The 12,039-nt window shown below is 47.3% G+C and overlaps 1 long non-coding RNA gene across 1 annotated transcript; it reads left to right on the top strand.

Annotated features, from left to right (window-relative positions):
• The first annotated feature begins 1,919 nt into the window (after window positions 1-1,919).
• LOC149995835 (uncharacterized) lies at window positions 1,920-2,991 on the top strand. The gene is made up of 3 exons (XR_016507491.1): window positions 1,920-1,979; window positions 2,735-2,816; window positions 2,921-2,991. It is a non-coding gene; the product is annotated as an uncharacterized LOC149995835 (long non-coding RNA).
• Window positions 2,992-12,039: the final 9,048 nt, after the last annotated feature.

The raw sequence follows: 12,039 nt of genomic DNA, 5'->3' as shown, positions 1-12,039 counted from the left end.
TTTTTTTAAGATTTCATTTATGTATTTTTAGAGAGAGGAGAAGGAGGAAGGGAGAGAGAGAGAGAGAAATACTAATCAGCCACGCCCCTCAGCTGCGGGATGAGGCCCAACCCACTGAGCCACACCAGCCGGGGCCATTTGTCGGGTTTAGATTTTATTAAAGTCCACTAGTCCTTCTGGGTCCCAAGGATCCTAGAGAAACCCGTTTTTGTTTGTTTGTTTGTTTTCCCTAGAACCCCAGAGATAAAGGTCACTGCTTTGCAGATACCAGCTTTCTGAGTCAGGAGTCCTGCAAAGCACCCTGGGAGTTCCCACCATCACTGGAGCCCAGATCTCTCGTTTTCCTTTGCTGTTTAAATAAGAAATAAATTCCCACCACGGGGAATGCTCCAGACTGAGGCCAACGCAAATGCGTTCCCGTCGGCTAGAACCAGCTGAGCTGGGAACACGTGGGAGTTTATGGTCATCGCCCTGGATAACTTAATATATTACCTCGATTATCCTGAGGGTTGCTTAGCTTTCTTTCCATCATTTGCAATCCTGAAAGTTTTTTCTTTTAAAAAGTCTGGTCACATGCAAATTAAGTTCTCATATATTGTTCGACATCTCTAATGACATCCGCACCAGTGACTGTTTTGACTTCCAGGTCGCATTATTGCCATGTCCTTCCCGACGTCTGATGAGCCGCACACCTACCGGAACCCCATTCAGGTGAGGGGCTTCATCTGACAAACACTTGGTTTCTCCCCAGCCACTGACGGGCGGTACATTTATTATTGGCCCAGAGACGGAAGTGTTCTCCTAAAAAAGTACTCTGTCTGGTGTCTTCTTTTCCTTATGATTTTCGTAATAACATTTTATATAGGTATTGTATAACGTACCTTACATAATACATGTAGTATGCATATAATGAATATAGTACATAATACAGGTAACATACAAAACACGTGTATATTGGTTCTGTATCCTGCAACGTTAATGAATTATTTTATTAATTTTAATAGTGTTCTGGTGAAGTCTTTAGAGTTTTCTCTATATGGTACTTGTCATCTGCCAATAACAACAGTTATATTTCTCCTTTTCCAATTTGGATGCTTTTTATTTATTTATTTTTTAAAATCTGAGTCTTGTGTGTAGGACACTCAGTGCTACATTGACTAATGTTCACTTAAATATCTTAGAGATATTTGTGAGTTTTTAAATTTCGTTCCTCAGTCCATCTGGATTTTGTTTTGGTGTAAGGGACCTTATGAATTTCTATACAAGGCTATTTATCCCCCCCACCCCAGTACTGTGCAGACTCCGGATGTTCGTCCATTTAATTTTACTTGACAGGGATTAACCAATTAATAAACTCATCACTTTGATAACTTACCTTTAATTTTACTCAATATTAAGCTGGTAAACTTTGCTCTGAGGGTACTATTTTAATCAATTTTTGAACTTTTTAGTAGTCATTCTTGTAGAGACACACGCGCGCGTGTGTGTGTGTTTCAGATGGATAAGTTTGCCGAAATGCATTACTGAGGTGATAGTAACTGTATTTAAAAAAATAATCACTATTTATTTCTTATTTTAAAAGTTATATGTATTCACATGGTGTGTACATACATGTACACACACACACATATTCGTTTTAGTTAAGCACCCAATTTCCCCTTCTGGCAGCTGAGCCATGTGTGTTTATAGCGGACCCAATGAGAGTGGCCACGCACAACTCTGTGGGTTATTAGAAAACCATTAGTGAGTCCGATGTGACTTAGAATGTCCATAACCTTGTCCTTCCTGACTCTCCCCTAAGAGGTGCTAAGGAAGGGACAAGTGAAGAAAAGGTCATAACCATTTTAGGTCACTCCTAGAAAGTGGGTTGTGTCGGTGCCGTGCGGCTCTATGAGAGACACGTGTCTGTCTTTCGTAGGAAGTGGCGCGGTTCCTGGACAGCATGCACAAGGACCACTACCGCATCTACAATCTCTGCCGTACGTACATGACTAGATACTCTCTACTCTCGAGAGAAAAGAGTTCACTACAGAGAAGGAGGTGGTTCAGATTTGACAGCTCACTTTTGGTGGTGCTGGGAAGTGAGTTAAAAACTCTCTGCCTTGCGCCGGCCTGATCTGGTAGGAAAAGACAGCTCACGGGTGCCACGTGCCCTGTGGGTCAGGCAGGAGGCTGGAGAGGAGGTGGAGCCATTTTAGGAAGAGTCCACTCTCGTGGTATTAGGTGTAAGAAAATGTTTCTGTTTCTCCTGCCAGTTTTGAAGACGCACCACCCCACAAATGCGTGCTCTAACCGCGCGAGTGAGGCATGAGAAGAGCCGGGTGCCACACAAAATCAAACAGAACCCTGTAGAAAGCAGTATAGTCCAGCTTACTCCTCTGTCTCTCTTGACTTCCTCTTTCTGTATATTAGACATTTTTAGGGGGCAAACATATTTGTTGGCCACATTTGCTTCTGCTCTGTGGTATCTGCCTGCCCTAGCATAGTATGAGTAGCCCGCTAGGAAATTAAAGTACGGATTATTAGACAAATCAGGAAAGTTGGGTTACATTACGCAAGGTAGACAACCCGCTACTATCCTTGTATTTTTGAGACCCTTAAGTTTCTTTTAGTGTAGCAGTATCCAGTCAAAAAGCTTTTAAAGGGGAATAAAAATTTTCTAATAGAAAAGTACAACTTATTCCTAACTGGATAATCTCTTATGTTTATTAGGTATATGTATCATTTATTTTAGGTAAAAGAACTTATGACCCTAAGATCTTCCACCACAGGGTCCACCAAATCAGGATTGATGATCTCAGTGTGCCCTCTCTGCGGTAAGTGTTATGCCAAGTTGGCAGCCAGAAGAGGGCTGGATACACTGAGCTTGATTTTTTTGAAAGTGTTTTAATTCAACTAAAAATCTTACATTTGATATCAGTGAGATGGTGAAATTTTCCCGAGAAGTCCGTAACTGGTTCGATGAAGATGGTCAAAACGTAGTAGTAATTCATTGCGGGTCAGGAAAAGGTAAGAACTTTTCTTTATTTCTCCATTTCTAAAGAAATTAGAAAAGTATATTTAAGTGTAAGAACAAGGAACATACTGCTGTTAGTTTGTTTGAATGGGTTTCAAATATTAGCTTCAAGACTGAAGGAAAACAAGAAAAGAAGGACAGAAAATAAGCATAAAAGAACTTTTTGTTTTCACTTTTGATTTTCAAAATATCAGCCAAATTTATAAACTGTATTTAAGTTCAGAAACTGTCAGAGCACTTTACTTTTATTTAAGATTTTTCGTAAACTTTGTAAGAAGCTTTAAGTTAAAGGAGCCAACAGCGATGCTATTTCATAAACCAAAGATTACCTGAAATGTTTATAGTATAATGATACAAAGAAATGGATTTGGGTGGATATTTTTTTAAAGCTGTTTGTAAATCCAACCAAGTTAAGTTGAGTTAGGTTTTCTCTCATTCAGCTTTAGGCTTTTAAGAGTTATCTAAGCAAAATTCAAAGTTTTTGACAAAGAATTACATTTTTGGATTTTTATACTGACTGCCAAGAAAGCACGACACTTTAAAACTATCCTCTGTGGTTGAGTAGAACCAAGTTTTCGTCTTCCATGAAAATTAGTTGCAAGCCCATTAGCGGTAGGCAACTTCTATTGTCAGCCCCGCGGGCTGAAATATTCTGTGGGTATCGGCAGTGTATCCAGTGAAAGGGGTAAGTTTGGAATGACATAAAGTAAATTCAGCATGTACTGGGAAGACAAAAGCTGCAGACCGTTGTAGGAATACAAAAAGCAGCATATTTTTTAACTCAAGTTTGTAAGGCAGGACAAAAACATAAATAGAAATAAAACATAGGAGACTTTGAGGGTGACATGACATGAAATCAAGCATTTGTTTTAAAATTCTATAGGAGAGAGGAGAGGAGGAAAAGGAGGAAGAAGGGAGGGAAGAGGAGAGAGAAATTAAACAAAAATTATATTACAAAAATACAATATAATTATAGAACCTGGGGACCCGGTGTATGAGTATCCATTAGACCGTTCTCTACTTTCAGAGATGCTTTGTAACACACTGGAAAACTCTCACTAAAATGGAAGGGATGCTGGGTATTGCCAGTGCCAGCTGGGGCTTTGGGCTCTAGCCGTCTCCTCTTATTGCTGTTAGAAAGGCAGGTTGTGTCATTAGCTCTTACCTGGCGAGTGGCGCTTCAGCCTAGAGCCCTGGGGCAGAGCCGGCTGCCTGGGCCCATGGCCGCAGCCGCAGCCGCAGCGCCGTGAGCACTACACGCAGGAACGCGTGCTCATTCGCGCCCGCGAACACGAAGGGCTCCTGGCAGACCTCAGAGCAGTGGGACAGCTTTGACTCTTTCTCAGGCGAAGTGTTCTGAGCAGGCACTTCAGAGTGAAAGGAAACCCATCCCAAATGGCCTCTCCGTGTTTCTGAGGGTGTCTTTAGACCACGCACGACCGTGAACAATGGTTCATGAATGCACTTCTCTCTTTTTCTAGGAAGAACGGGTACAATGGTTTGTGCCTGCCTTCTGGTCTGCGGAATCTGTAGAACAGCAGAGGTATGAGAGATGTTCCTACCAACGTTGCCTTACGCTGATGGAATCTGCTAGTTCTGCAATGTCCCTGGTAGGATAGGATGATGGTTTGAGTCATGGCACTTCATGCAATTGTCATCGGAGAGGCTGTGATGGGAAAGCCTGATTCTCATCCTTCCTGGTTTGCTTGCGTTAGTTATGACTGACCTGGGCCAGGACGAGGGTGAGGTCAGTGAGACACTCACCTTGGGCACAGATGTTAAGAGAAGGCCAAAATACTCATAGTTGAGATAAATAACACTCTCCGGCAATATTTTTCCACCATCAAAGTCAATGCAAAACTGTCCGTAATGAACACACTACTCTCATTTTAAATACAAAAAGGACCCAGCAGGGCAAGGTTACGGTAAGGTAAGGTCGGGTTATGCAAGTACGAGGAAGCCCAGCAATCGAGGCCCTTCGACGGTCTCGCCTCGTCTGGCCCTGCTCTCCCTCCGCCCACGCATGGGACTCCCTCTCTTCTCACACGAAAAATAGCGAGATCGCTTAGGTACGTTCTCTAAAGGACCTTGAACCTTAGACGTGCTGCTTAGAAAGTTCCAACGCAGAACACAGTCTCCCCTGACTGTTCTCTTTGCATAGCCAATCCCGGTGGGGGCTGTGCCCTCTGGGAATTTCTGAGAAGACAGGGTGGGCTGTTCATACTTTTTCTCTGCCATGATCTTCGCTGAGAAGGTACCACCCGGGGGACACACTCCCACCAGCTTGGCTCCTCGTGTGGCCTGCAGCCACATGCAGAACCTGTGGCCATGCGCAATGCCCAGCACTCTGTTTCCAGCATCTTCTGTTCTAATGTGGGGCACACCCATGATGAAGATGAATGTTCTAAAACAGTGGTTTTTAAACTATGCATCGCAACCTATCAGGGAGTTTTTAAATCAACTTATTGGGTTGCGACTCATATGTTTTTAAACGAAATGGAGTAGATTAGGAAACATCAAAGATAAGTATTATTTTGTGGCCTTCTGTTTCAGCTGGGGGTGCACACCCCCTTGGTTTATTAGTGTGGGTCGTGGCTTTTAAAATAAAAAAGCTGGAGCCTCAGGCTGAGAGCCAACGCCCCGTGCCCCAGGTCCCCGATGGCTCTAACTGGCTGCGAACATCCCCATGACGGGTCACCTGCTCTTCTTCGGGGCTCAGTCTTCTCTGTGGGCAACAGGGAAACAGGAAGGCAGCCCAGACGGTGAAAGGTCTCTCCAATTCTACATTCCACATTTTGTGAATCTTTGAATGAGAGCAAGCCTTGATGTGGCTTCGTTCAGTATGTTATTTGGGGTGACCTCTGCCCAAAGCCTGGGGACTTAGGGAACTGAGTGCCCTTAGAAACTTTAAGAATGCCTTATGCAGGAGTGGGAAGGCAGGCGAGCCATGGTTGGACTGTCCCCATTTCCACAGGGAAGCCTTTCTGTTTTTGGAAATCTACGAACAGAAAACACTGCCTGCAATAATCTCCAGGGAGTAGAAACTCCTTCTCAGGTAAGTTTCCTTCTTAAAAAGGGGGTCCTGCGGGTAACGGGGTTAAGATTGGCACCTGTTCATGGTCCAAGTTTCGGCTCCTCCTTGGTGGTCAGGCAGCCACACCCGGGTGCCCGGTGACAGGCCTCGATCCCCCGCCAGAGGCCGAGCCCTGCGCTTTGGGTGCTGCCTGAGCTTCACCAGCACTCGTTCTCCCCAGAGCGCAGCCCGCTTCCCACTTCGTATTGGCTACTGTCGACAGAGCTCAGGTGTGGACTCCCTGCCCAGTGAAGGAAGGAGGTTCCAGACTTCTGAAGACTCTTTCAAGTCGGCAGTCAGAACTGAGTCTTTCACAAACCCCCACTAGGGCACCTCGACCCTTGCAGCAGAATATCGTGTGTGTGTGTGTGTGACAGAGACAGAGACTCAGAGAGACAGCGGTGGGGGTCAGGCTGTATCTTGAGTGAGAAAGAGGAGGGGAAATGAACCCTTTTCAAAAACCTATTACCTACCAGACACTGTTATGCACTATTCTTTTACACTTGTACATGCGTTATCTCAGTTAATACTCAGATAACCCAGGTGAAATACATGCAATTACCCTAAATTTTCCTTTTGAAAGTCTTTTGTTACGGAAAATGTCAAAGCTAAAAACTTGAGACGCCCATATAGTAAATCCTGTTACACTCTTCACACCACTTCAACATGACTTCATGACATGACCAGCCATGTTTCTAGTCCTCCACATGACCAATCATATTTCCAGTCCTTCATCACATGACCAGCCATGTTTCTAGTCCTCTCCACTTATACATACACAGACACACACACACACACACATACACGCGCGCGCCCTCTACTCTTTCTTTAAACCTGGATTATTCTGAAGAAAATCCCAGCCACCAGATTATTCTATCCCACAAGTATTTTAGTATGACATCTAGCAGAAAAACTCTTTAAAAAAAGCTTAAAACCATTTATCCAGATCTAAAAATATGATAATATTGTAATGACACCAAATGTCTAGTTCCTCTTTAAATTTCCATAATTATCTTAAAATGTTTTAAAAATTTAGTTTTTCTCCATCAGGATCCAAATAAGGACCGCATGTTGCATTTGGCGGCCATGTCTCTAAAGTCTGCTGTAGCTCATAGGTTTCCACCTCTTTTTACTCCAGGACATTTCTGCTGCAGAGTTTAGCGCATTCTACACTTGACTGTGCCGTGCTAAGGGTTTTACATTCAGGATCTCATTTAATATTCTCACTAAGTCTGTGAGTGGGTACCACTGGGAGTCCCGTTTTACAGTCGGGGACTTGAGGTTCAGGGAAATTAACTGTTTAAACCAAGAACGCAAACAAGATCTGGGCTCTGGAGCCTGTTACTTCCCACGCTACGCACAGCTTCTCGTCTGTTACATGGCCCCTCAAGCTGAGGTGAGAGCCGGCGGGGGTTGTGACACAGAACGGCCACGGCATGAATGAGCGATTTGGGGGTGAAGCGATGCGAGCCGACCTCTGGCCGTGGCAGCGGGACATTGTGACTGCTGCCTGCGGACACTTGGTATGGAGCGAAAAAACTCAGCCTTATCTCCCGAAAAGTTTCTGACGTACCCAGGGGGGGAAAAGCTGTCAGCCGTGGTAGGAGGAACGCATGAACTTCCTGAAGCCCAGCTGCAGTCATGCAATCGCCATAAAGGCTTCCGATCGCCAATGGCAACGAGCGTCAGTGTTTGCACCTGGCGTCAGATCTACGATTAGGTTTTCCGACCACTTCTCCTACTGCGTGCAGTCCCGTGGCCCACGCTCTAACACGTGTGGGCTGTGTGCAGCTTCCCAGCCGGTCCGCACATGACACCCACAGGCACTGTCCACGTGCGCACTCTCCCTGAAGTCCCTTTCCTTCTCCAGGCCTCGGGGGTCTCCTGCTCTTTCCGTTCTTCTAGCCCTTCGTGTGTCTTTCAGGGACTCTTTACTCCTCAGTGTTCTCTAGCTCTTGGCAACGGTGACTTCTGTACCCCGCTCGCAGGCAAACCTGTATCTTACCCTCCTTTCCACGCGAGGCATGCCCAAGGGCCTCTGATGGTGCAGTATCTCCTCCGCTTAGGGCAAGTGCTCACTAGATGCACGTGGGTTTCATGAGCTCCTGCTGCAGGCCCCTGGGGTTTTCGGCCGGAGGAGAAGGCACTGTGACCGCAAGGCAGCTTGAGAGCCACGCGTGGTCACGAGCCTGAAGCGGAAGGCAGAGAGTCTGGTGGCAGGAGCCAAGGGGGTGGCTGTGTAACTCCTTCAAGGACTCTTCTTGTCCGGCTTCCCTTCCCCGTTTCTCCCACCGCTGTGCGCAGCGGCTCTTTCAGTCCAGAACCGGTGCGCCCTAAGCACGGCAGACCCTTCTGCTCTCCGGGGACAGCCATGCAGGCACGGCCTGGCCCTCGGCTTTGAGAGCCTCGCTGGCGAGGCCCCGGGCCAGGGTTCCTTCTGCCTGGCTGGCAGTCCTCAGACACCGTCACAGTCTGACCCTGCACTGCCGGCCATTCTGTAGGGACTACATTTCACCCACCCCTGAGTTCAAAACTCGCACGAGCCGTTCTCTTTCCTGGCCCTTTCCGATGGGAAGTACGGCAGTTTCAGGGTTGTTGCTTTTCCAAAAAATATTTTAAATAATTTTACTGATTTGAGAGAGAATGGGAGGGAGGGGGAGACAAATATCGAGAGAGAGAGAAGCACTGATCGATAGTCTCCCCTAGGCACCCCGACTGGGTGTCAGCCCCACAGCCCAGGCAGGTACCCTGACCACAAACTGAAGCCCCACCCTTTGGCGCGCACAACCGCACCCCGCCTGCGCCGCACGGGCCAGGGCCGCGTGGCAGCGAGTTTTATTAACGCTCCCTCGTGGCCGGGGAAGGGTGTGGCCTTTTTGGTCCAATTGACTCCGTACCAGAACCTTCGAGAAGGAGGAGCCCCTTGCCGTCGGAGAAGGACGAGGCTAAGCGAGTTCCCGGGCTTCTGTGCAAAACCAGACCTGGGGAAGGGGCCGGGGAGGAACCGCTGGCCCGCGGCGGGCTCCCTCTGGAGATTTCTCTCTCCCTGGGAGTCTGCGCGCCACCAAACCACACACCCCCTTAAACGCAGTCACAACCAAGCTCCTGCCCTCAGCTAGATTTGTTCGCGGTCGCAGGTAACTGCATCTTGGGGGACGGTGGCTGCCCTGGCAGCTGGCAGCAACACCTGCCCTTTCTGTGACTTCCCCGAGTGTTTCCTCCTGAGGTAGGTGGGTGCCCAATCATGAAGCAACACCCACAGAAATGCATAGTTGTGTAGTAGCACCCACAGTGTTTCCTTAGTAAACGATGCTCCTTAAGTTCCACGTAAAAAAAAAGGTATTCAGATATGCTGATTTTAGACTTCTCATCGGCACTTAAATTGAGGTTTCTATTTTCTTTTTTCAGGCTCGATACGTTCACTATTTCAGTATTCTTAAAAGAAACTATTATTTGACGTTACCTGTTAGAAGAGAAGTTATAATAACAGAAATCATCATTGATTCGATTCGTGGTAAGTGCTTTACATATTCTGGGAGAATTGGGTAGGAGGGGCAATGGTCTTACCATTTGGGGGCGATTTTGTGCCTAGTTATGGCTACAGACCGCCCCCACTCACAGCTGTCTTGTTATGCATCCTGGTGTACCAACCCCTGGCCGGCACGGCCGTGAGCCCGGCGGTGCTGCCGCTGCAGTACCAGCCCTTCGAAGTCTTCTCTCTCCCTTTCCCATCACCAGTTTGGGGTGCTCCGTCTCCTTCTCTTTCCTCCTGTTCTCACTGGTGCCCCGGCTGGACTTTTCAGAGTAGAGCCTCTGAATCCGAAGAGAGGAAGGGCCCGTGGGTGCCAGGCACCACCTCCCTCTCGTACCCACCCCTGGTTCAGGCCCATCCTGCCAGAGGCACGCCCACTTGGTTTCCTCACCGGCCTCTCTCTCTTCGCCCTGGTCCCTCCTCTTCCCCTCCCCGCTCCACCTGTCACTCTCCCACCTTCAGCAACTCCATCGGGGTGCCTAAAGTACCCAAACTGTAAATGGATTTGTTGCCACCACGCCTTTTCCCACAAAGCACTACCAAGTGCAGCGGTACCTCGGTACTCATCATTAATTCGTTCCGGAACTTGTGACGCGTGCCGAAACTGACATGTGCCAACGATGAAGCATTTTCTCTTGCGGGGCAGCATCCTGGCTCATCCAAGTTCTACCAAGTGTGATGAGTGCCGGGCAAGCAGCGAGCGCTGAGCATGTTTTTCTTGTCAAAATGCAACGAGAGGGTTCAACCAATTCTGAAGCTGACGAGTGCCAAGGTCCAACTGCAGCGGCTTTGGGCCCAGACCCACGCCGTTCTGGGCCCCGGGTGGTGAACAGAGCTGAGCAATGAGCGCACAGATACAGGGCTGGCCCCGTGCTGGGGGCGCGCAGAGGCTGGGCCCCATCCAGCCCGGGGTTAGGGAAAGCTTTCTAGGGATCAGTGCTTAGGTCTCCTTACCTGAGTCTCTGGGCTCTGTGGGGTATCTTCACCCCCAGCTGTTACCAGTTACTACCAGGAATAAAAATCCGTATTAATTTCGAAAGAATTGACTCGATCCACCATCACCCAAAGTAGCAGGGAAGTTCTTCCCATCCATCTCTGGACCTTGAGGAAGAAAAGAAAATGGGGCGGAGACAGGAACTGTCCCCAGGTCCCAGGTCTTACCTGCCTATAAATGTGCAGGACTTTGAACTAACTATAAGCTTCTACTGTTTCCTTATTAATGAATGACAAACACTTTTTGACCTGTGTTCCCACAGTGCACGGCCCAGGGCAGTGCTGTGGCATGTAACACCTTCTGTCAAACAGAAGGGAGAAGTAAATATGATTTTCTCTCTGTGTGGCGATGTGTTTGTCAGACCTGTGGGAGAAGATATATTTCTGTTTGATTATATACACATGACACCAGGAACGACCAGAAGTGCCCATCTACCTGCAGGGGGACAGTTAAACAGATGTGGGATGCGTAGGACAGAGACCTTTAATTTTTAAATCATGTCGTTTCTTGAAATGTTTTAAACGTGTGGGAATTTCAGCTTGCAAATCAAGGCTCTTTTCTTATCGTGGTAAGTATTTGACGTAGTTTAAGTCGAGACGTCACTGGTTTCTGGAGCCGGGAGCGGAGAGAGGTTCTGCAGCTGGAATGGTACGGAGGGCACCGAGGCATGGTGACCCCTCACGCCCAGTGAGTCATAGGCTGTCAGGGGGACAAAATTAAATGAAAACACAGCAAGCATAATACGAGGCGAACAATCGACACTGATTAATACATGCCTTTCTCGGAGTGTTTCTGTTAGTTCTGCGCCTCTCTTTAGTCCTGTGCATATTTAATTGAAATATGCGTGTGGAGAGGAGAGCAATAAAAATTAACTGGAGGCTTGGAAACTAGCCCTTTGAGGAAATGCTGAAGGAAGCGGATCATTTGAATGGAAATTTTTTAAAAAGACAAGGAACCGTGTGTCTGTAAATATATACTGAACACTATAGTAACGTATGGGTAGCCTATACGTTCTTTCACAGAGACTGCCCTCTGGGACCTGGGTAAAAAGGAATTTAGACTGTTCTTAAGAAATATCATGAGCCCTGGCTGGTGTGGCTCAGTGGACTACGCGCCAGCCTGCAAACCACAGGGTCACTGGTTCGATTCCCAGTCAGGGCCCGTGCCTGGAGTGCAGGCCAGGTCCCCAGTTGGGGGCATGCAGGAGGCAACCACACCCTGATGTTTCTCCTCCTCTCTTCCTCCCTCCCTTCCCCTCTCTCTAAAAATAAGTAAACAAAATGTTTTTTAAAAACATCATCATTTGAAAGTTGAAGAAAGCAACGCATTAGCCAGAAAGGCCACAAGTCACTTTCCCTAATTGCTTGTTTGGCTTAGAAGCTGAACTCCTAAGTCGTTCTTTCCCTTCCTCCAGCCCAACGGAG

The sequence above is a fragment of the Furipterus horrens genome, unplaced genomic scaffold (assembly GCF_987537825.1).
Source record: "Furipterus horrens unplaced genomic scaffold, mFurHor1.1.pri manual_scaffold_12, whole genome shotgun sequence".
In the NCBI taxonomy this organism is placed as follows: domain Eukaryota; kingdom Metazoa; phylum Chordata; class Mammalia; order Chiroptera; family Furipteridae; genus Furipterus; species Furipterus horrens.
Note: the sequence above shows the minus strand (reverse complement) of the source record. Positions and strands in the feature narration are given on the sequence as shown.